Genomic DNA, 26,049 nt, shown 5'->3' on the forward strand with positions numbered 1-26,049 from the left:
TTTATCAAGGGAATTTGAGGGAATTTTTGAAGTAAAAATTTTTTTTGGATACTTCGACCATCGAATAAGATACTTCGACTTCGAATTAGATTCAAAGTAAAATCACTCGAATATTCAACCATTCGATAATCGAAGTACTGTCTCTTTATAAAAACTTTGACTTGAATACTTCGCCAAATTAAACCTGCTGAAGTGCTATGTTAACCTATGGGGACCTTCTAGAGCAGTTTTCTACGTTTTTGAAGTCGAAGAAAAATCGTTAGATCGATGGATAAAATGATTCGAATCGTTCTATTTGAAGGATTTCATTGTTTGATCGAACGATTTTACTTCAACCGCAAAATGGTCAAATTCGGTGAAAAAAACCTTCGATTTCGATATTCGAAGTAGAAGTAAAGCCATTTGATGGTCGAATTTCGAATTATTTATCACTTCGAAATTCGACCCTTGATAAATCTGCCCCTAACAGTTACCTGCTGATCAGTTGCTGCTGATATGGGTTGCTTGACAGCAAACAGTGTATTTTATTAAGTAACCCCAACAACTCTTGAATGCTTAGATGTTTTACAAAGAATGGAGACACTGAATTCAATCTTACCTAACCAATAAGATGTTTCTCTTTCTAGTAAGAGTAATCTGCATGTGGACAGTTGATAAACATATGGTACCCAGATAGGGTTTCAACCTTCTGCCTATGCCAAGTCCAGCCTGGGGGAAGCTGATGTCTTGGGCAGGTGATGGTGTCAGGGGAAGGCACTATGATAAGATGTTCACCGATTGGCTGATCACCATGTCATTCATTTTAGAGACCTGTCCAGATTTACTAATTTGGTAATCCGGCCAGGCAGTTTTCACCCAGATAGACCTTCTGAAAACCAGTTTGTCCAGGTGAAAATCAGACAGGTGGCAACCCTATACCATAAGCAAGGGAGGATTAGTCACTGCTCTAGGCTGTACCCCACCCCATACCCAAGCCACTCCTTCTGTGTCCTACCTACCCTAGCTTCAATCCTGTTTGACCAGGCTCCTCCCCTCCTATCACAACAGGGACCTCTTATTCTGTGTTAAAGATCACTACAGTAAAATGTGTGATTTTGTTTTAACCTAATAATGTTATTTATAATGTGCTATGTTTGACCTTAGAGCTCTTTGTAACCTCTGACAATGAACTTAAAGAATTATTTAGTAGCATTAAGTCAAAGACAACTGGACATTTAGAGTGTTTTTTTTTTTTTAAACGTTTCTACGCTCATCCAAGTGGCTTCTTTAGTTCAGCAGTTCTTTAGTTGAATTGAAGAAGCCACTTGGATGAGTGGTGAAACATTTTCATGAAAAACGTATTGCCTTTCACGTAGTTCTACTAGATACTGGATAAATCTTGAAACCACACCTCAAACAAGCTCCAGTAGTCAGTAAATGTAAGCCCTGATTATTCAATTAAGTTCAATTCAACCATAGAATGTATTGTTTCATTTGTACTGTGAAACTACATCCATAAACTTCAGTTTACTGTTAGTTCAGTAAGTTTAGTTACCTTAAAGGTATACTGTCATGGGAAAACATGTTTTTCCCAAAACACATCAATTAACAGTACTGCTCCAGCAAAATTCTGCACTGAAATCCATTTCTCAAAAATTTTTTACATTTTTTTTTAATGTTTATATTCAATTTTGAAATCTGACATGGGGCTGGACATTTTGTCAGTTTCCCAGCTGCCCCAGTCATGTGACTTGTGCCTGCAATTGAGGATGAAACTACTTTCTGGCAGGCTGTTATTTCTCCTACTTAATGTAATTGAATCAGTCTCAGTGGGACCTGGCTTTTACTATTGAGTGCTGTTCTTAGATCTTCCAGGGAGCTGTTATCTTGTGTTAGGAGCTGCTATCTCGTTACCTTCCCATTGTTCTGTTGTTAGGCTGCTGGGGGAAAAGGGCAGGGGTGATATCACTCCAACTTGCAGTAAAGAGTGATTGAAGTTTATCAGAGCACAAGTCACATGACTGGGAAATTGACAATATGTCTAGCCCCATGTCAGATTTCAAAATAGAATATAACAAAATCTTTTTGCTCTTTTGAAAAATGGATTTCAGTGCAGAATTCTGCTGGATCAGCACTATTAACTGATGCGTTTTGAAAAAAACATTTTTTCCCGTGACAGTATGCCTTTAAGTCCATTGTACAAAGTTCACATCAAGTGCATATCCTACCTGAACATACATTATTTTTTAGTATTCTAGTTAGACTCTAGGAAGGAATCTCTTAATCATTTTTGTTTATTAACAAAAGTCTTATCTAAGAAATATTTACTACACATTGTTTAAAAGCGGAAAAACAGCATTAGAAATCTTAGATCACTCACTAAGATTTTTTAAATAGTCAAAACCAGTTGTAAAAAATAAACAATCCTCTTACAGTGACACCAGTGGGTAACACAGGACCACAAGTATGGCACATCTTTCATTTCAGAAAGTTGCTGACATCTACAACAATTTTCTGTGGTATCCCTATTCATCTTATTGTGATTTAGACACACATAAATCAGTTGTAAGCAACAATTTATTTCTACTGCCTTTACTGACCAGAAGTAGAGACTGGTTATAAATTAGTGCAAATGGATTGTATGCAAGACTGTAGCAATCCTAATAAAAGTCAATGGGGTTTTCTAAACTTAAAATTATGATTTACTAGCCCATTATATTTTATGAAGCAAGACTCTGCATGTTAATATCTGCATTTACAGCAAGTTTGTGTTTATTTAGCCAAGGTCAAAACAAACCTGGACACTGTTACATAAATATTCTCAGTAAAATGTTGTGTAGCACTGGCAGAACAAACTGAGCTTTCCGTGCACAGAGGAAATGTCCCTGTTCTGTTCTATGCTATACTGTATGGCAGAAAATGTAACAGGCAGGATCTCCCCACCACTAATGCGATGATTTGAAACTCATAGCAGTGAATCATTTGATATTGCTGTCAAAAGAGATGAGGATTGCAATGACTGAATGGCCTGTAAAAATGAACCAGTCAGCTTTTAATTTTTTTTGTATGGATTGGAAGAATGATAACCTTTTCTGCATGTATTTGTTCTTAACTTGCTGAAACGTATAAGTAATATTTTCATTGAAAACATATACATTGCTCATCTTATTTATATGTACAGTTTCTAAGCATTAGTGGCACACTTTTTCAACCAAACATTTTAAATAATATGTTATAAATTAAAGGTTCTAAAATGCAAGGACTTTTCCTGACTTGTTGTCCTGAGCTTCTGGCAGCAGATGCAGTCAATGAAATGTCCATAAGGTGTCACTATAAACCTAGAGTGTTCATGTGGTCCCCAAATTTACCAAATGCCAAACTAACAAGATTGAGATGAACTAAAAATTCATCTCAATCTTGGTTACTTATTGTTAAATTATATTGTTTATGGTTATCCAAGATAGGTTGACCTTACCTAAGGTGCTTTATGTTAAACCTGATGTAAATTCAAGCCATGGAAATGCAATATTAATGTCAATACAAGTTTATACCTGGAAACATTTTAGGTTAAATATGGCTCTGTTTCAAGGTAGGGATATAGGGATAATTTATTAATGAAAATCACCTACTGTATGTTATAATAAAAGCCCCTCCAATATTACCTATATGAAAAGCTATGTGTCTTGGGAACGTTTACCAATTCACCAAAACAAGCAGACAAACCACACATACAGGCAGTACATACATTTTAAAGATACAGAGAGGTTTTTTAAGACATTGCAACTTTAACTAGAATAGGTGCTATGATTACTGTACTTTTTTTTACTTTTTTTTTTAGATTGACCTATACTAGTTATGATTACTGTATTTTTTTAACTGAAAAAGCTACAGCAATTGATTCTTTTTGGAGAAAAAAGATGTGGAATCAAAAAAGGATATTGGTAGGGCTCCAATTGGAGTTTGATTTCATTTTGTTTGCCTTTATGTCACTTGGTTTACTTGACTATAGAAAAATAGGTTTCGGTATCCTGTTTATTATCCATTTTCCATTAATCCTATGATGAACTGGTCATAAACCTGGGCCTTTGTAGCAGAGTTTAAATTAGGATCTAGAATATATTGTCTTTTACCACATGATATCAGGATTGCTTTTTTTCTTGTGTATTACTCTTTCTGCTTATTATCCTAGAAGCACCATGCTTCCATTAATTATCAGAAAAAGTCCAGTAAACCACTCTTGCCTGCAAGAAGACCTTGTTGATTTATCTTAGTCTTGTTAGTTGTGTGTGGGTGATTATATATCCCACAAATAGCAACTTGAGATAAATATCTTATTCACAGATTGAATCATACATCTGCATATCCACTTATAAAGAGTCACTGGTCAGTTCAGTTGCCATGAATCTCACATGATTTGTATGAAACATCTTACCCATTGTAGCCAAAAACACCCCAAGACCTAACTGTGCAAGATGACTATAGAAAAATATAGTCATAAATTGCTTCATAAGGGCTATAACACACAGGGGCAGATTTACCTAGGGTCGAATATCGAGGGTTAATTAACCCTCGATATTCGACTGCCGAATTGAAATCCTTCGACTTCGAATATCAAAGTCGAAGAATTTAGCGCTATTCCTACGATCGAAGGAATAATCGTTCGATCGAACGATTAAATCCTTCGAATCGAACGTTTCGAAGGATTTTAATCCATCGATCGAAGGATATTCCTTTGATCAGAAAATTGTTAGGAAGCCTATGGGGACCTTCCCCATAGGCTAACATTGGCCTCGGTAGGTTTTAGGTGGCGAACTAGGGGGGTCGAAGAATTTTTTAAAGAGACAGTACTTCAACTATCGAATGGTCGAATAGTCGAATGATTTTTAGTTCGAATCGTTCTTTTCGTAGTCGAAGTAGCCAATTCGATGGTCGAAGTAGCCATATTCAACCATTCGAAATTCGAAGTATTTTTTCTTCTATTCCTTCACTCGAGCTAAGTAAATGGGCCCCCCACAATGTATACCTACCTCAGGGCTGTGAAAATGATTCTGATGGCTACGTGCTTGTTTTAGGAATGTGTAGTGAGCATATCACTGTTGTCTCATGAATATTTATGTAAGGAATAGCCTGTACAAGAGATAATCATTGCAGCTAGCTAACACTACCACAACCAAATAACAAAATAGATAGCATGTAGCAGAAAGAAGAAAAAGGATTTGGACTGCACAAACAGAGTGTGCAATATAGCAGAAACAGGCAGCAGATGAACCCCTTTGAAAATAGTATTTCTGTTATCTTATTTCTCCCTGTCATTTTGCTGGCTTGCACTGATGCTTATTAGAGGATGTTTATTATTAGATTGAAGTAAATAGTTAAGTAGTTTTTTTGGCATACGAGCATTACTTAAAGGGAAAATATACCCCTTGTTTGATGTAAGATTATTCACTTTGTGCATAGTACATAACCCCTATCTTAATTTCCAATGCGCAACACACACATATAAGATTTTATATATTTAAAATCAGTGTTACTCATAATATTCATTTTGCAACCTCCCTTAAGTTGGCCATAGAAGTGCAGATGTATTCTTGTGTATGCTGAACGATCGTTCATTACAATCTTCCAACCTACCATTAAGATTTGTAGAAAAAATAACAAATCAGACAATGTTTTGGCCATTAATTGACAGATAGCAATTGTGCAAAAGATTTATCCAACAAATAGATATGACAATCACCCATTGTCAGATATGTAATACATGCAGAAACATTTTCGTTAGCCAACAGAAATCTTCAAACTTGTCCGATCGACTAAACGATTATCCATGGTAGGGAAAATGTCGGAACAATCCACACACAGTTTGAAAATCATATAAATCAAAGATTTACTTTATTTTTGTGTCTATGACTTTAGGCTGACAATGTAATGTAATTCCATTACATTATACAGTAAAGGATTCTAGGATTTCTGCTTTCCAGAGTATCTCTGCGCCACCCACTATAGAAAACAGAAAGTTTGCAACAAGTGCAACCTATTAATCTGTGGAATCTGGGAAAAAAACTACATTTATATTTATATTAGGAGGTAAACATAGTGTTTATGCACCTTATATACATAAAGCCAGTGGAATAAGCATATGTGAAAAAGGGTGGTTAATTTTACCATTGAAAAGCATAGCCCTATTAACTATGGCAAGCAGCACAGCAGCTCTTCTTTTACTTATCCTTTAAACTATATGAAAATAATATAATCTAGCGTGTTGGTGTAAAAGTTATAAAGACAAAGCGATTCATATCATCTCATACCGGTAAGTCACTTTAAGCGCATACAGTAATTTAAACACAGAGGAAATGTGCTTGTTAGCACTTTTATGTTCCCAAGAGACATGATACAATTTAATTTCTATTTTAGGAAAATCTGAATATCCATATTGCTGCATTTACAGTGGTGTGAAAAACTATTTGCCCCCTTCCTGATTTCTTATTCTTTTGCATGTTTGTCACACTTAAATGTTTCTGCTCATCAAAAATCATTAACTATTAGTCAAAGATAACATAATTGAACACAAAATGCAGTTTTTAAATGAAGGTTTACGTTATTAAGGGAGAAAAAAAACTCCAAATCTACATGGGCTTGTGTGAAAAAGTGATTGCCCCCCTTGTTAAAAAATAACTTAACTGTGGTTTATCACACCTGAGTTCAATTTCAAAGGTTATAAAGCCATTTCTAAAGCTTTGGGACTCCAGCGAACCACAGTGAGAGCCATTATCCACAAATGGCAAAAACATGGAACAGTGGTGAACCTTCCCAGAAGTGGCCGGCCGACCAAAATTACCCCAAGAACGCAGAGACAACTCATCCGAGAGGCCACAAAAGACCCCAGGACAACATCTAAAGAACTGCAGGCCTCACTTGCCTCAATTAAGGTCAGTGTTCACGACTCCACCATAAGAAAGAGACTGGGCAAAATGGCCTGCATGGCAGATTTCCAAGGCGCAAATCACTTTTAAGCAAAAAGAACATTAAGGCTCGTCTCAATTTTGCTAAAAAACATCTCAATGATTGAAAAGACTTTTGGGAAAATACCTTGTGGACCGACGAGACAAAAGTTGAACTTTTTGGAAGGTGCGCGTCCCGTTACATCTGGCGTAAAAGTAACACAGCATTTCAGAAAAAGAACATCATACCAACAGTAAAATATGGTGGTGGTAGTGTGATGGTCTGGGGTTGTTTTGCTGCTTCAGGACCTGGAAGACTTGCTGTGATAGATGGAACCATGAATTCTACTGTCTACCAAAAAATCCTGAAGGAGAATGTCCGGCCATCTGTTCGTCAACTCAAGCTGAAGCGATCTTGGGTGCTGCAGCAGGACAATGACCCAAAACACACCAGCAAATCCACCTCTGAATGGCTGAAGAAAAACAAAATGAAGACTTTGGAGTGGCCTAGTCAAAGTCCTGACCTGAATCCTATTGAGATGTTGTGGCATGAACTTAAAAAGGCGGTTCATGCTAGAAAACCCTCAAATAAAGCTGAATTACAACAATTCTGCAAAGATGAGTGGGCCAAAATTCCTCCAGAGCGCTGTAAAAGACTCGTTGCAAGTTATCGCAAACGCTTGATTGCAGTTATTGCTGCTAAGGGTGGCCCAACCAGTTATTAGGTTCAGGGGGCAATTACTTTTTCACACAGGTTTGGATTTCTTTTCTCCCTAAATAATAAAAACCCTCATTTAAAAACTGCATTTTGTGTTTACTTGTGTTATCTTTGACTAATAGTTAAATGTGTTTGATGATCAGAAACATTTTGTGTGACAAACATGCAAAAGAATAAGAAATCAGGAAGGGGGCAAATAGTTTTTCACACCACTGTATATGCAGAGAACTTCTGTGAAAGTACAGTCCAATATATAGGAGTGGGTATAGGCAGGGCTGGCATTGGGAGCCTGACCTCTACAGATTGACCATTGACCTTCTATTCACGTTATGGTAATTAATAACAAAAAAATAAACTGAATTCAGGTATTACACAGAATGGGGACCTGGGGGTTTCTGAATAAAGGGTCTTTGCATAAGTTGGATCGCCATAACCTAAATCTACCAAAAATCATTTAAACATTAAATAAACCCAAAAAGGTTGTTTGGCTCCAATGATGATTCATTATAACTAAGGTGGGATCAAGTACAAGGTGCTGTTTTATTATTACATATAAAATGGAAATCATTAGGAAAAAAAATAATTATTTGATTAAAAAGGCAGAGTTTTCTGGATATAGGGCAGGGGTGTCCAAACTTTTTGCCACGAGGGCCAGATTTAGTGAGGTGAAAATGTGTGAGGGCCGACCATTCCGCCTAACATCCATTCCGAGGTTGCTAGCTTGTGATCAGATCATTCCCTCCTGGAGATAAATGCGTACACGGCGTTTAGGAAGTGGAGAAGTGGACTTATCCTCCGCACCTCATTTCGACAAGGAATCACGTAGCCATATAGCCTTTTTTTCAATTTCAATTTACTACACAGCAGCTTGTTTATATGAACTTTAGTAGGGTTTCTGAAGTAAACAGATCAGTTTTACCAGTGCAGGGCAACAGTACATGATATTTTCATTACTTTAAAATACTTTCATTTTTTTGGTGTTACTTTTCCTTTAACAGGCAGTCCAAAGGTCATCTGTGTCAACTGTATTTACTGTTGATTTCAACAGCCTAGTAAGATGTGCAGCAGTTGTTGCTTAGATTCTGTTTTTCTATATAAATTCATAATTACCTTCATGTTATCCCTGTCCTCTTTACACAGTGTGCTAAGCCACACAGCATTTATTGATTGTGCCATCGATTGTTTATCTCATTAGCAAATGATATGGATCACTAATTGATTTCAGGAAGTAATCACCTGTGCAGGATGATCTGACTTAAAATATTCTGTGACATAATCCTTTGGGATTTAGGGGTCAATTTATTTAATTTCTTCATTGTATTTTGCTGCGATTCACATAAACCATAATTGATGAATATCTTAGCCACCTAAAAGTGCTGTGATAAATGTAATGATTTATTATTTAAAAAAAACAGAGAAAGGAAAAATACCCCGCTAACAATCTTACTTGGCAGTTACTTATATACATTGTTTCAATACCTGTTAGTTTAAGGACTTAATATATAAAATAAAATATTGTGACACAAGTAAAGGGATCGTTTGTGTGTTTTATGATTTATTATTTGCTATTCTAAAGGTGCATGAAATTAGAAAAATGCTTGACTTTCTCTGTTTTTAGCAGAAGGTGTGTTGTCTTAAGTGAATGGTGCTGGCTTTAATTTGTGTGTGGTTACATTTCATAAGTAAAAGGTGGACATATACAGCCAGATCTGGGCCCAGTGGCCACATGCTAGACTATCCACTCTTTAAACCCTAGGGCCAACAATGAACCTATTGGATGAAGGCTGTATCAATATGCTTGCCCTGTCCGGTCAATTTCTGTGGATTTTCACCCAGATATTGTCAGGGGTCCTATCGGCTGCCAGAGTAGTCAGGGCTGAGAAGGAAGCTTTAGGGGTTCAAGTCCAAGTTAGCAGTACAAATAGGATCAGGTGAAATCATAATCAAAGTCCAAAAGGCAGGCAGAATAATATCAAGGTCGAGGTTCAGGCAGGGTCAAAAGTCCAGGAATCAATATAGTCAAGTCAAGTCAAGTGGATTTTATTGTCATTTCAGCCATATTAAGTAATACAGTACATAGTAGAAACAAAATAACGTTCCTCCAGAACCCATGGTGCTATACATAAGACTATACTGGGTATTGAGTTATTGAAGTGAACATCCCTAGCAGGTACATGGTCCCAATGGGCAAGGTGGACATACAGTACAAGATGGCATACATTTATGCAAAGTATTACAGAGGTTTTATTCTGTTCCTTATGAATTTATTCAGTTCAGTCCTTGGGAGTTGAGATGCCTGATGGCTTGTGGAAATAAACTGTTGCTCATTCTGGAGGTCAGCGCCCAAATACTGCGGTATCTTTTACCAGATGGCAGGAGTGTAAAGAGGGTGCTATCCCTGACAATGCTGGTAGCCTTCTGGAGACAGAGGGTGTGGTAAATACCCATAATGGCGGGAAGCGAGACCCCAATGATCTTTTCCGCTGTCCTTACCACCTGCTGCAGGATCTTGCGATCCGATTCAGAGCAGTTTCCATACCAGGTAGTGATGCAGCTGCATAAAATACTTTCTTAAGACCCTCTGTATAAGATAGTGAGGATAGATGGTGGAAGGTGGGCTTTTTTCAGCTTTCGCAAAAAGTAGAGACGCTGCTGTGCCTTCTTCACTATAGAGCTGGTGTTAAGGGTCCAGGAGAGGTTCTCCACCAGATGTACCCCAAGGAATTTGGTACTCTTGACAATTGAACAGTGGTACTCTTGACGATTGTACAGTGGAGAATGATCCCCACGTGTTCTCCTGAAGTCAACAACTATCTCCTTTGTTTTGTTTGTATCCATAGACAGATTGTTAACTTTGCACAAGTCCGTTAGCCATTTCACCTCTTGTCTATAAGCTGACTCGTTTTTCTTGCTGATGAGACCCATCACTGTTGTATCGTCAGCGAACTTGATGATGTGATTCGACCCATGACTTGCCACACAGTCATGAGTCAGTTGTGTGAACAGCAGTGGACTAAGCACACAGCCTTGAGGAGCCCCCGTGCTCAGTGTGATTGTACTGGAGATGTTTCTTCCCATTCGGACTACCTGAGGTCTCTTGGTCAGGAAGTCCAAGATCCAGTTGCAGATAGAGATGTTCAGGCCCAAAATGTTCAGCTTAACACTCAAGTACTGAAGGATGATTGTATTGAATGCTGAGCTAAAGTCTATGAACAGCATTCGTACATACGTATCTCTATTGTCTAGGTGAGTAAGTGCCAAGTGCAGGGTAGTGGCGATGGCATCGTCCGTTGAGCGATTGGAACTGCAGTGGATCCAGAGATAGTAAGAGCAGGCCTTTGATGTGTCTCATGACCAGCCTCTCAAAGCACTTCATTATGGTGGATGTTAGTGCGATAGGAATTTAATCGTTAAGGCAGGACACAAGACTTCTTTGGCACAGGAATAATGATGGACTTCGGCACAGGAATAATGATGGACTCCTTGAAACACTTCGGAACAACAGCAGTGCTCAGGGAGATGTTGAAGATGTTGGTGAGAACATCAGCCAGCTGGTCTGGACATTCTCTGAGCACTCTTTCAGGGATATTTTCTGACCGGCGCTCCTGACAGTACCTTTCCCCCCCCAACAGGGGGCCACTGGACCACCAAGCCTTGGCTTCTGAGGGAACTGACTGTAGAATTCCCTTACCAAGCGAGGGGCATGTACAGCAGAGTGTTTCTCCCAATGAAACCAATTGAAAAGTTGCTTAGAATTGGCCATTCTATAACATATTAAAAGTTACCGTAAATGTGAACCACCCCTTTAAATCAGATCAGCAACAACCTAATTTGTGTTCATATTTGGGGTTATCAACTGACCTGAAAATGAATGGACCAATCTTCTCAAGTAATTGTTGCCAGTGGGTGATTGATTGGATTAGTGCAATTTAGTTATCCACAGCTTCCTTGCTGCTGCCATGCATTTACTCCATAATAGATTTCAACCTGAGTTCCAAATTTGTAATGATTTGCATAACTCAAATACAGTACAGAACTGAATCATTCTGCAATGTATGTGTTATTTTCTTTTGCATATTTATCTTGCAGCCCTTATATGTCAAAACACCATCTGTATAAATATTTCCTCTTAGCATTTTTTTAATTAAAGGTGTACTCTTGTCATAATAATGTTTACATTTGTCTTTAAAATGTATTGTGTAAAGTAGCCTTATTATGGGTAAAAAAAAAGTTAAAATCATGTCTTATTACAGTATACATGCAAAAAAAGAGTAAATTTCCTGACACCTGTTTGAGTGTAACTATTTCCTGTCTGGTGAACAACAGCACTCCTGTCTTGAAATGGATTTTTAGGATCACATCGCAGGAAGTGTCACAGTGTCAGGTAGTGTCTAAAAGGCTCATTATTATTTACTCCATTGTTGCTTGACAATACCTGTTACTGATTAAGAGGGTCCTTTTTATTAGAGCTTACAATCGAAAAGGAGAAAGGTGTTTATGAAATGTGTGTGGGGGAGGGTGGTCAGGAGTCATGAGTAAGAGATTTAGCACTGAGTACTGGCTTCCCTAAAGAATTATGGTTTCATTAGAGAAAGTCTAATGAAGTGTGTAAGGGTATTCAAGAGAAGGGGGGTGCAACGTTTTCATTAAGTGTAAGTGAAGCAGCGCATGAGGTGTAAAAAATGCTAAATCTTCCTGTATGCTATTAAGGATGGCACATTTGCTGCCTAGAGGTGCCAAATCACCTGAATTAACTTTGCACCAGGAACAATAAATATCACTGTGGGTAGTTGGGAAATTACTGTACATGAAGCTGCCTTGGAAGTTAACTTTGTGTGAGTACCTGATTAATGAGTTTTACTCACTGAAATTGTCATGGTTCTGGGTGATTTCTCAACAGTGGGTAGTTCAGATTTCCAGCAGGTAACAAATCACCCCCAGCGTGCCATCAACTAAGCCTTCATTTTTAACACATTAGAGATACAATTTGTTCCTGTATAGGTCTCTGTTTGAAAGGCATTTGCATGCTTGATGTATACACAATTCTATTTTTTAGCACTGCACAATATGTTGCCACTTTATATAAGTGTCATTTTAATAACAGCAAATATGAATGACCGACATAGTGACCAGTTTGACAATGTTGATAAACCTTTGTTACAAATAGAGAGATTATTTCTGCGTCAGCTTGAAAACATTGGCATTTTCCTTTTTATTGAGTAAAGTGCGGCACTTGGAAGATTCAGAAAAGTATCTAATGCTGGCCAGGGACATAGAGAATAAAGAGATGAGAGATGAGATTGAAGTGTAGGGGGAAGGAAGGGTTTCTACATTGTCAGATTGTATCTCTTCATCCTCAGTATCATAGTTATTATGTTTTTTGCTGTAAAGGCTACTGTACAAAAGGGAAGTTTTTTGTTTTTCTTAATAGACAGGATAGCTGGAAATGTGTTACTATTTTACAATTGTCAATTTTTTTAATCATTAATGTAAAATGATTTTTGGTCAAATAGCTTTACTTCATAAATCAAGGCAAACTTTTTAAAAGACTTTTTCAAACAATATTACACCATACATCAATTATGAGGAGTTATGAATTTTCTATGAAGCTTTATCCTTTTAGTTTGTTAGTTATCTTTTTTTGCCTTTGGTTCGCTCACCGTTCAGATATAGTGGTTTGGGTGCAATATGCCCCGAACCCTGCTCCTGTTAATATCCCAAAAAGGGTTATACTCATATCCAAATGCCTGCAATTTCCACATGTAAAATAGTAAGGATAGGCTTACCCTTCCCGAGTCAGTCACTAAGGAGACAATCAGTCGTATCGAATCCAAAAGTGGCCCTGGAAGTGCGCTCCCATACTTTTGGATTCAAAACTTTTTAAAAGGAATGTTTAATATTAAAAAAAGTATATTAAAAAAGTATATTTTTTACAATTACTTTTTAAACTCTTTAGATTAAAATATTTTCTTCTATTTTGTTCAGAGGAGGGCAACAAATGTGGCCCCTTTTTGCTTGTCGTAAAACCACCACCTTCGTTTTGTGGAGCTAAACTGGTTAATGTGTATATACTTTGATTTGACTGACAAAAGAACAACTGATTACATCTCCTCAATGGAAAGCCTTAACAGTTGCTTTTAAATAGCAAATGATTTGTGTCAATGGCAGGACACTCCATTTGCCTTGTGGTTAAAATATGACTGCATGTCTGCATACCGTGGAGTACCTAGAGGTTACTAGGCCCCTCAGCAAATAAATTTTAGGGCCCCCAACATATCCAGAGATTGTCCTGTTTTACCAATATATACTGAAATTGCTCATTATTTGTGCCTCAAGGGCCCCCTGCAGCCACAGGGTCTGCTTCCTCTGTAGTTACCCCCCTAGCTGCATAATCTGCATTAAAACATTGCCGTGAGAAAGATTATTGACTGAATATGCAATAGATAATATTGTATCTGAAGCAGTAAGTATTCTCATAACAAAAAATTCATTGTTTGTGTTTTAGCTTTCCACCGTTTTCATTTAGTTCTGCATGTTGGCAAGTTGGATATGTTTTACAGAAATTTGTTATTGGTTATGTTGGATATGTTTTACCCTCACAAATGCAACATGCTCAAGCTAGATATAGTAGCATTTGACCAATGTTTACACTGCTTGTAAAGTAATTGCACTGATAGTGCACATAAGGTTGTTGACATATAGCAAATAAATCACAACTGGGCTTAAATTTAGCGTGTTTAAAAAAAAGTTTGGTTTTAGTTGCCCTTTAAAGACAGTTCAGTGATTGGCTGGACTAATGACATGATTTTAGTAGATTGAGAAAAAATATGGGGTAGTGATAGGCGAATCTAACCCATTTCGAGATTTTATGAAATGTCAAAAAATTCACCAAATGCATTGATATCAATGGGGTTTCTTTGCATGGCAATTGTACTATCCATTAGAGTTGGATATGCTATGTCAGCATACAAAAAAACACACACACAAAATATTAACCACTTGCCAGTCCTATCTGCACTCCATGTTCTGCCAGATTGCAAACAACAGGGTTAAAGTGTAATCCAAAAACATAACGTCTATGGTTCCAAGAGCCAAGTCTGCACCACTGGCATAAAAGGCCCATTGTAAGTGTTCTGTTTCCAAGTAAACATGGTGAATGCCTGCACATAAGTGACAGATGTTCATGGCAAGGTAACACACAAGTTGACAATCATAAATAGTATCAGTGACTTTCTTTTCCAAAGACATATTGTCAACCAGAGGATATTACTGCATAAAATATAATATATTAATATTTTATAGTATTTGGCTTGAGTACAGGTAAGGGCAGTTTTAATTCAGGAATGATGCTGGTGCAATTATTCAATGTTTGATTGAAAGGTGTTCTAATGTGTGGATCTAAAATATTTTACATTTAGCAGGGTTAAGGTTTAATCACATAGGGGGTTATTCATTAAAGTCCAGATGTCAAAAACTCCAAAAATGTGAGTTGTTTTTTTTATAAAATCTGAATTTTTAGTGAAAAATTATTAAATTTATTATACCCAGAGGATGGAAAAAGTCCAAACCCGAAAATCCGGCATCTCATACCTGCCGAGGCTGTATATAAGTCAATGGGAGAAGTCCCGAAGATATCCTGATCTGCACTGGGTTTCGTGCAATAATCCAAAGATTTTGTGGTTTTCGGGCAAAAAAAAAGATTTTGTGCGTAAAATCCGAAAAATTCATATAATTTGAATTTTCATCGGTTTTTTCAAGTTTTTTTCCTGAACTTGAATTTTTTGGAAAAATGTATTGATAAATGAGGGGAAATAACCCGTGTGGATTTGGTCAGAGTATATCTCAGAATAAAATGAGATAAATTTGGCTTTTGATAAATAACCCCCTCACAGGGATACTGTCATGCGAATAAACATTTTTTCAAAATGAATCAGTTAATAGTGCTGCTCCGGCAGAATTCTGCACTGAAATCCATTTCTCAAAAGAGCAAACAGATTTTTTTTATATTCAATTTTGAAATCTGACATGGGGCTAGACATATTGTCAGTTTCCCAGCTGCCCCAAGTCATGTGACATGTGCTCTGATAAACTTCAATCGCTCTTTACTGCTGTACTGCAAATTGGAGTGATATCAAACAAAAGAACAATGGGAAGGTGGCGAGATAACAGCACCCTAACACAAGATAACAACTGCCTGGTAGATCTAAGAACAACACTCAATAGTAAAAACCCATGTCCCACTGAGACACATTCAGTTACATTGAGAAGGAAAAACAGCAACCTGCCAGAAAGCATTTCTCTCCTAAAGTGCAGGCACAAGTCACATGACCAGGGGCAGCTGGGAAATTGACAAAATGTCTAGCCCCATGTCAGATTTCAAAATTGAATATAAAAAAATTTGTTTGCTCTTTTTAGAAATGGATTTCAGTGCAGAAGTCTGCTGGACTAGCACTATTAACTGATGCGTTTTGAAAAAAACAAGTTTTCTGATGTCAGGATACCTTTAAGGTGTTTTTTTTTTCATTGTACTTTGTAGAATAAACACAAAAATCTACAGGCCCACCCAATTTAAATGTTTTTTATTTTAGTAATCAGCTGTTTGTCCCCTAGAGATAACTGCAGCACAGAGCTCACTGAAATAACTGCAGCACAGAGCTCACTGAAATTCCTGGACCAGTACTAAGCAGTTAAATCCAGCCAACAGAAATGGCAGTATGATTCACTGCATACATACAGAGACTGCCCTGGTGAAGCATGCAGGACATTCATTTTAAATTTATGGCATAATTAAGAGAGACACTGTCTTTTGACCTTCAAAGACCAATACCCAACTATTGTTATCTAATCTACTTCATAGTTTGCAGGTATTATTAATCAACTGGGCATTCTAGTATTTTTAAAGCTTTTTTAGGTAACAATAGTAAATCCATAATAAATTGGCTGTAAAAAATGATTGGATATTGGATTTTTTTTATTTAGTGACTTATGACTTCTGGCCTGCTTAAGATCTTCAACAATGCTGTATATCTTTACAATGTTGTACACAAAGTATAGTATTAAAACTTAATTTCGGTGCAGGAATTGAGATTTAGTGACTCTATTGTGATATTAACCCTTTAACCGCCAAGCACGTACGGCGTACGTGCTGGCGGTTCAGGGCTCAGGCTGCCAAGAACGTACCTCGTACGTTCTTTTGCAGCTGAGCCCTTCTCTCTGCATCGGCGGCTTTTGCCGCCTCTGCAGAGAGTCAGGAGGGTAGACAGCCCCCTGGGCAACGTGGCTGGGGGGCTGTCAAGTCGGATCTGCGACGCGATTGTCGCAGATCCGACTTCAAAGTAGCAGAAGCGCAATGTAAGCGCTGCTGCTGCTGGCTTACCTCGTCGCACCACGCGCCCAGTCACTTCCTGCTGCGCAGTAACTCTGCAGACACGCTGCCAGGAGTCGTCCTTCGGTTCCAGCGATCCTCCTGCTACAAAAACGGTAAGTGCACTTTTTTTTACACACTTACCTGCACTTACACATACCTACAGTACATTTATACACTTACATGAACATTTTAGTAAAAATTTGTGTTTTTTTATTTTTTATTTTTTTATTTTAGCACACTTAGTCGATTTTGTACACTTATTTACACTTAATTACATGTATTTGCACACTCAGACAACTTTTATTAGTGCACAAATATGTATACACAAAAACTCACAAACAGGGTTTTTTTTTTTTTTTTACTTATTCATTGTACTGTTTGTTTTGCCTAAAAGCATGTTATTTTGACAGCGTGACTATTGGATAATCGATTTCGGCCACTAATTACGCTGCCGGATCAATTATTTTGTTATTTCATTGATTTACGCTATTTTTGTGGTTTTATTGCAATTTTATCCATGCATTATTGTTCCTTATGTATCTTTAGTATAGTTTTGCTGTTTGGTGCTTTGGTATAGAAAGATTTATTTTACTTAGTTTGATTCGCCAGAATATATGCTTTCCAAAAATATATGGGTTTCTGGGGGTCTTTTTACAGTTTTGGGGTCTTATGGCACATAACGCACAGTTGGGGCTCTCTTTTCTGCAGCTTAGTTGGCTAGCGTGAAAATTCATAGGCATGTTTTTCATTTGGGGTCTGTACACGCCACATACTTTGGTAAATCTATGCATATTGGGCATCAAACTATTTAGTAGACCTCTGACGTCCATATTTAGGGTGATTTTTCTTTATACGTAAAACAGTGTGTGTGATAAATGCGGCAAACTGCAACAATTTTAGGCGATTTTCAGAAATGTAAAAACCTCTGCGTTTAGAAAAGCTTTGCAGTTTGGTGTAGAAAGACGTCTTTATCTTTTTTGGATTCGTCAGAATGTGTACTTTCCAAAAATATATGGTTTTGGGGGGGTCTTTGCTGTTAGGAGGGTCTTGAGGCATATAATATGAAGTCAAGGGTCTATGTTCACAGAAGGCGAATCGGCAGCAGAGAAAAATCATATGCACTATTTTCATTTTGGGTCCGCACATGCCAGCTGCCTTGGTATATCAATGCATATTGGGCATCAAACGGTTCAATTGACCCTTGGCATCAGTATTTATGGTGTTTTAGAATTGTATGTAAGAAATTGGGTGAGATAAATGCGGCCAATTGCAATATTTTTAGGCAATTTTCAAAAATGTAAAAACTGTTGCTTTTATCGCCAAATTTAGGAAAGGCTTGCGGCTTGGTACTTTGGAGTACAAGGACATGCATACCCAATTTGGATTCGTGGGAATGTGTACTTTCCGAAAATATATGGTTTTCTGGGGTGAATGCACTTTTTTTTACCTTTGCTCCCCCCAAAACTATGTATATGTGTTGATTTTGCAGTACCTGAAATGACAGACCATATGGGGGTCTTCCTTTTGGGGCCCCTATATGCCACGTGCTTGGGTACATCTATACATATTGGGCATCAAACTGTTCAGAGGACCCTAGGCTTTCATATTTGGGGTGATTTGTCTTGATACCTAAAAGTATGTGGGTAATACGATGCTGCAGGGTAGATATTTTGAGGTGATTTTTGGAAATGTCACCTAAATCACCAAATTTAGGAATGATTTGTGGCTTGGTACTTTGGCGTAGAAAGACATGCATACCCAATTTGGATTCGTTGGAATGTGTACTTTCCGAAAATATATGGTTTTCTGGGGTGAACTTACTGTTTTCTACTTTTGCCCCCCCCAAAACGATGTAAATGTGTTGATTTTGCAGTACCTGAAATGACAACTATATGGGGGTCTTCCTTTTGGGGCCCCTGTATGCCACGTGCTTGGGTACACCTATACATATCGGGCATCAAACTGTTCAGAGCACCCTAGGCTTTCATATTTGGGGTGATTTCTCTTGATACCTAAAAGTATGTGGGTAATACGATGCTTCAGGGTAGATATTTTGAGGTGATTTTTGGAAATGTCACCTAAATCACCAAATTTAGGAATGATTTGCGGCTTGGTACTTTGGTGTAGAAAGACATGCATACCCAATTTGAATTCGTGGGAATGTGTACTTTCCAAAAATATATGGTTTTCTGGGGTGAACTTACTTTTTTCTACATTTGCCCCCCTCAAAACAATGTAAATGTGTTGATTTTGCAGTACCTGAAATGACAGACCATATGGGGGTCTTCGTTTTGCGGCCCCTATACGCCACGTGCTTGGGTACACCTATACATATTGGGCATCAAACTGTTCAGAGGACCCCAGGCTTTCATATTTGGGGTGATTTGTCTTGATACCTAAAAGTATGTGGGTAATACGATGCTGCAGGGTCGAAATTTTGAAGTCATTTTTGGAAATGTCCCCAAAATCACCAAATTTAGGAATGGTTTGCGGCTTGGTACTTTGTAGTAGAAAGACATGCATACCCAATTTAGATTCGTGGGAATGTGTACTTTCCGAAAATATATGGTTTTCTGGGGTGAACTTACTTTTTTCTACCTTTGCCCCCCCAAAACGATGTAAATGTGTTGATTTTGCAGTACCTGAAATGACAGAACATACAAGGAGGGGTCTTCATTTTAGGGCCCCTATATGCCACGTGCTTGGGTACACCTATACATATCGGGCATCAAACTGTTCAGAGGACCCTAGGCTTTCATATTTGGGGTGATTTGTCTTGATACCTAAAAGTATGTGGGTAATACGATGCTGCAGAGTAGATATTTTGAGGTCATTTTGGAAATGTCACCAAAATCACCAGATTTAGGAATGATTTGCGGCTTGGTACTTTGGCGTAGAAAGACATGCATACCCAATTTGGATTCGTTGGAATGTGTACTTTCCGAAAATATATGGTTTTCTGGGGTGAACTTACTGTTTTCTACTTTTGCCCCCCCCCAAAACGATGTAAATGTGTTGATTTTGCAGTACCTGAAATGACAGACTATATGGGGGTCTTCCTTTTGGGGCCCCTGTATGCCACGTGCTGGGGTACACCTATACATATCGGGCATCAAACTGTTCAGAGGACCCTAGGCTTTCATATTTGGGGTGATTTCTCTTGATACCTAAAAGTATGTGGGTAATACGATGCTGCAGGGTAGATATTTTGAGGTGATTTTTGGAAATGTCACCTAAATCACCAAATTTAGGAATGATTTGCGGCTTGGTACTTTGGCGTAGAAAGACATGCATACCCAATTTGGATTCGTTGGAATGTGTACTTTCCGAAAATATATGGTTTTCTGGGGTGAACTTACTGTTTTCTACTTTTGCCCCCCCCAAAACGATGTAAATGTGTTGATTTTGCAGTACCTGAAATGACAGACTATATGGGGTCTTCCTTTTGGGGCCCCTGTATGCCACGTGCTTGGGTACAACTATACATATCGGGCATCAAACTGTTCAGAGGACCCTAGGCTTTCATATTTGGGGTGATTTCTCTTGATACCTAAAAGTATGTGGGTAATACGATGCTGCAGGGTAGATATTTTGAGGTGATTTTTGGAAATGTCACCTAAATCACCAAATTTAGGAATGATTTGCGGCTTGGTACTTTGGCGTAGAAAGACATGCATACCCAATTTGGATTCGTTGGAATGTGTACTTTCCGAAAATATATGGTTTTCTGGGGTGAACTTACTGTTTTCTACTTTTGCCCCCCCCAAAACGATGTAAATGTGTTGATTTTGCAGTACCTGAAATGACAGACTATATGGGGTCTTCCTTTTGGGGCCCCTGTATGCCACGTGCTTGGGTACACCTATACATATCGGGCATCAAACTGTTCAGAGGACCCTAGGCTTTCATATTTGGGGTGATTTGTCTTGATACCTAAAAGTATGTGGGTAGTACGATGCTGCAGGGTAGATATTTTGAGGTGATTTTTGGAAATGTCACCTAAATCACCAAATTTAGGAATGATTTGCGGCTTGGTACTTTGGCGTAGAAAGACATGCATACCCAATTTGGATTCGTTGGAATGTGTACTTTCCGAAAATATATGGTTTTCTGGGGTGAACTTACTGTTTTCTACTTTTGCCCCCCCCAAAACGATGTAAATGTGTTGATTTTGCAGTATCTGAAATGACAGACTATATGGGGGTCTTCCTTTTGGGCCCCTGTATGCCACGTGCTTGGGTACACCTATACATATCGGGCATCAAACTGTTCAGAGGACCCTAGGCTTTCATATTTGGGGTGATTTGTCTTGATACCTAAAAGTATGTGGGTAATACGATGCTGCAGGGTAGATATTTTGAGGTGATTTTTGGAAATGTCACCTAAATCACCAAATTTAGGAATGATTTGCGGCTTGGTACTTTGGCGTAGAAAGACATGCATACCCAATTTGAATTCGTGGGAATGTGTACTTTCCGAAAATATATGGTTTTCTGGGGTGAACTTACTGTTTTCTACTTTTGCCCCCCCAAAACAATGTAAATGTGTTGATTTTGCAGTACCTGAAATGTCAGACTATATGGGGGTCTTCCTTTTAGGGCCCCTATATGCCACATGCTTCGGTACACCTATACATATTGGGCATCAAACTGTTCAGAGGACCCTAGGCTTTCATATTTGGGGTGATTTGTCTTGATACCTAAAAGTATGTGGGTAATACGATGCTGCAGGGTAGATATTTTGAGGTGATTTTTGGAAATGTCACCTAAATCACCAAATTTAGGAATGATTTGCGGCTTGGTACTTTGGCGTAGAAAGACATGCATACCCAATTTGGATTCGTTGGAATGTGTACTTTCCGAAAATATATGGTTTTCTGGGGTGAACTTACTGTTTTCTACTTTTGCCCCCCCCCCCCCCAAAACGATGTAAATGTGTTGATTTTGCAGTACCTCAAATGACAGACCATATGGGAGTCTTCCTTTTGGGGCCCCTATATGCCACGTGCTTGGGTACACCTATATATATTGGGCATCAAACTGTTCAGAGGACCCTAGGCTTTCATATTTGGGGTGATTTCTCTTGATACCTAAAAGTATGTGGGAAATACGATGCTGCAGGGTAGACATTTTTAAGTGATTTTTGGAAATGTCACCAAAATCACCAAATTTAGGAATGATTTGCGGCTTGGTACTTTGTAGTACAAAGACATGCATACCCAATTTAGATTCGTGGCAATGTGTACTTTCCGAAAATATATGGTTTTCTGGGGTGAACTTACTTTTTTCTACCTTTGCCGCCCCCCAAAACGATGTAAATGTGTTGATTTTGCAGTATCTGAAATGACAGACCATATGGGGTCTTCCTTTTCAGGCCTCTATATGCCACTTGCTTGGGTACACCTATACATATTGGGCATCAAACTGTTCAGAGGACCCTAGGCTTTCATATTTGGGGTGATTTGTCTTGATACCTAAAAGTATGTGGGTAATACGATGCTGCAGGGTAGAAATTTTTAAGTGATTTTTGGAAATGTCGCCAAAATCACCAACTTTAGTAATGGTTTGCCGCTTGGTACTTTGGTGTAGAAAGACATGCATACCCAATTTGGATTCAGGGGAATGTGTACTTTCCGAAAATATATGGTTTTCTGGGGTGAACATACTTTTTTCTACCTTTGCCGCCCCCCAAAACGATGTAAATGTGTTGATTTTGCAGTATCTGAAATGACAGAACAAATGGGGGGTCTTCCTTTTGGGGCCTCCTATGCCACGTGCTTGGGTACATCTATTCATATTGGGCATCAAACTGTTCAGTGGACCCAGGATTTTATATTTGGGGTGTTTTACATTGATACCTAATGATGTGTGGGAGATATGTTGCTGTAGAGTGGAAGCTTTGAGGTCATTTTTCAAAAAATTCACCAATTTCTATAAAACATTATAACTTTAGGAAACAATTGCAACTTGGTGGTTTGGAGTACAAAGATATTTCTACCCATTTTTGATTCACCAGAATCTGTTCTTTCTAGTAATGGGTAGTTTTCTAGGGTAAACCTACTGTTAGCGGAATGTTTGGCCTTGAAATCAAAAGTATGCCGTTTGGGAAGTGTTGCTTTGGAAATTTGGTTGTGTACTGCTTGTAGATTTTGAGCTATACAAGTGAGAAATCTCCATAAAACTATATATATTTGGTATTGTCGCGTTCAGGAGACATAGACCTTTCTAAATCGGCTGTGTTCTCGTACATAAAATGAATGATGTTTCTGATATATGTGATTGTTCTTCGTGCAACATGATTTTTTTCATTTTATTTGACACTTAGAATCCAATATTTTATTAGAGAAGTAGAATTACACCAAAATTCTTGCATATTGTGAAAGTTCAGGTTGTCCTGAAAAAAACAATACATTGTTTTCCTGGGTTAACTAAAAGACCACCCCAGGAAAGGCCCTTAAAGTGAAAGAGTGCAAAATATCTAAAAACTGCTTGGCAGTAGATGTTCGCATCTAGGACAAAACGGCTGGCAGGGAAAGGGTTAAAGGCTCTAACGTTAAAAAAAAGGATAGTCACAGTCAAGTCCACAAAGCATTCCACCACACAACATTTTACTATACAATTTACCCATGAGTTTTCCTACGGTATATGAGATATTATCCCTATTTACCTAAAGTCTGGGTGCAATATTTTTTGCTGCTATTGTTTTGTGTTGAATGGCAGTATCACAAATGCATGTACAGCAGAATAAACAAAAGTATCTGTAAAGGTGTATGTTTGAATCATCTTTACCCTTAATTACTGTAGCTTTATGCAAAGATATATTGCACTTGCTAATTTACTAACCCCTGATGAAGCCTTATGTTCACTATTGGGCATAGATTTGCACCCATCAGTGAGCAATACAAGTTGCTGCTATTCTCATCATCCTAATTCCAATTGCACCCTTAATCGCTCATCTGGGAAAGGTGCAGAGCTCAGCGCAAGGGAATCCAATATTAACACTTTTTCAAAGCAGACAAATCATGGGTTTGTTGCAGATAAAAAAAAACCATGATGCTTGCATTTTTTACCACATCCCTGCTATAAATAAGTCCTATTCTTCCCTTTCTGCTACCTTGAATTATTTGATTGAAAACTTTAAACCACATGAATAAAACACACTAATACAGTTGAATCATTAATAGAAATGTAGCAATTGTGTGAGGATACCTACTTGAAACAATCATTCCTTTAGAGATATGAAGATCTTTAAAGGGCACCTGTTGCCAAAATATATTATCTCTAACCAAAATTGCCACCCCACCAACGCAAGGCCACCCACACCGGGAGGGAGCTGCCGGTTCGAGCAGACATGTTGGGGCACACACATGCGCATATTGAGTGAATGCTGCAAATTCCTCATTAAGCGCATGCACAAGACATCAGAAGTGTGTTATGTGCATGTGCTCTGACTGACATTGCAGCTCGAACTGGGAGATCCCTCACAGTGCAAGTGTCCTAGCGCTGGCGGGGAGCAATATATTTTTTGAAATACTACTGCTATCCCCTCCGACCGGAATGCAGGCTCTTTTAGCCCACACATATTAGAAACAGTTGAATGCATGGAGCCATATAAAGTTAATATGCCAGAAGCACTATTAAAAACAACTATTCATGCCAAGTTGTTAGAAAATTTACTTTGTGATAGCTCTCTCTCTTGGAAAGAAGTTTCTGAAGTATTTTGTTTAGTACCTTTTCTGATACCTTTTTCATTGCTATGGAAACATACAAGGGGACATTTATGAAGTGGAAGGTCACTCCCATTAATATAGTACTGGCTGAGGTAGAGGCATGCATATGCTATTCCACCATTCATCATTCAGATTTGCAAGCTAGAGGGGGCAGCAGCAGTCACAGGCTGCACTGGGGGCCCTCTATATACTAGGTAGATGGTAAGGATAAGACTGGCCTATTCCTGCCAGTGTTGTGCTGGGCCTTTTGTTCCACATAAATCTTTACAGCACTGGCTGTCAAGGACATAGCTGCTAAAATCATATGTTAAACCATGCCATTTGTTTTCTGGCAACACATGGAACAGCAGACACGTTATTTATAGGTTTTTCAAACCATGACTAAATTCACAAACTATAAAACCACAAATATCATTAAATGTATTAAAAAATAAGAATTTAAAAAGTACAAATGAAAAAAAGCTAAATGCCTAAAACCTCTAAAAATGTTGCGTTTAGTAGTGATTGGTTGGTTAAATAGTGTACAGTTCTTGTTCTTTATTTTTGCCTGTAGGGCTATTGTTATTATATTATATCCAGAATGCTCGGAACCTGGGGTTTTCTGGATAACGGATCTTTCTGTAATTTGGATCTTCATACCTTAAGTCTTCTAGAAAATCATGTAAACATTAAATAAACCCAAGAGGTTGGTTGTGCTTCCAATCAGGATTCATTATATCTTAGTTTGGATCAAGTATAAGCTACTGTTATATTATTACAGAGAAAACAGAAATCATTTTTAAAAATTTGGATTATTTGATTATAATGGAGTCTTATGGGAGATGTTCATTCCGTAATTCGGAATTTTCTGGATAACGGGTTAATGGATCCCATACCTGTATTGTTATATCCAATCCATTTTTACTATAAATGGATAAGTATTTATAATTTGGCCTTTTTGTCCCTCAATTCAATAAAGCAATGCTAAGTTTATAATGTGCATGTAGTATTATGGAAAAAGTGTCATAAGTTAAGCTTCCCCTGAATTATTAAGTTAAAATTGTTAATTGCTAATTAATTATTTTTAACTCTATTTATATAATGTCACTGGAACACTGGAAAAGCTTCATTTTAATATAACCACAGTATAAAAATGTTCTGTTAGAAAAATAGTTTAAAGTTGTACAGAATATTACGACATGTTCTCAAACACAGGTAAATCACTATTTATGGATGTTTTATCCTTATAATCTGCATAACTAAAAGTGTACATCAGTATAATATAACATTGTTAATATAACAGCAAACCTAAAAGAAACATTTGAGTGATTTCAACCTG

At 37.9% G+C, this 26,049-nt stretch overlaps 1 protein-coding gene across 2 annotated transcripts in view; it reads left to right on the plus strand.

Moving 5' to 3' along the window:
* Window positions 1-26,049, plus strand: part of LOC108706824 (PH and SEC7 domain-containing protein 3) — a 238,960-nt gene that overhangs the window by 172,909 nt on the left and 40,002 nt on the right. The gene's annotated exons all lie outside the window — the stretch shown is intronic.

Source organism: Xenopus laevis, chromosome 1S (genome assembly GCF_017654675.1).
Source record: "Xenopus laevis strain J_2021 chromosome 1S, Xenopus_laevis_v10.1, whole genome shotgun sequence".
Lineage (NCBI taxonomy): Eukaryota > Metazoa > Chordata > Amphibia > Anura > Pipidae > Xenopus > Xenopus laevis.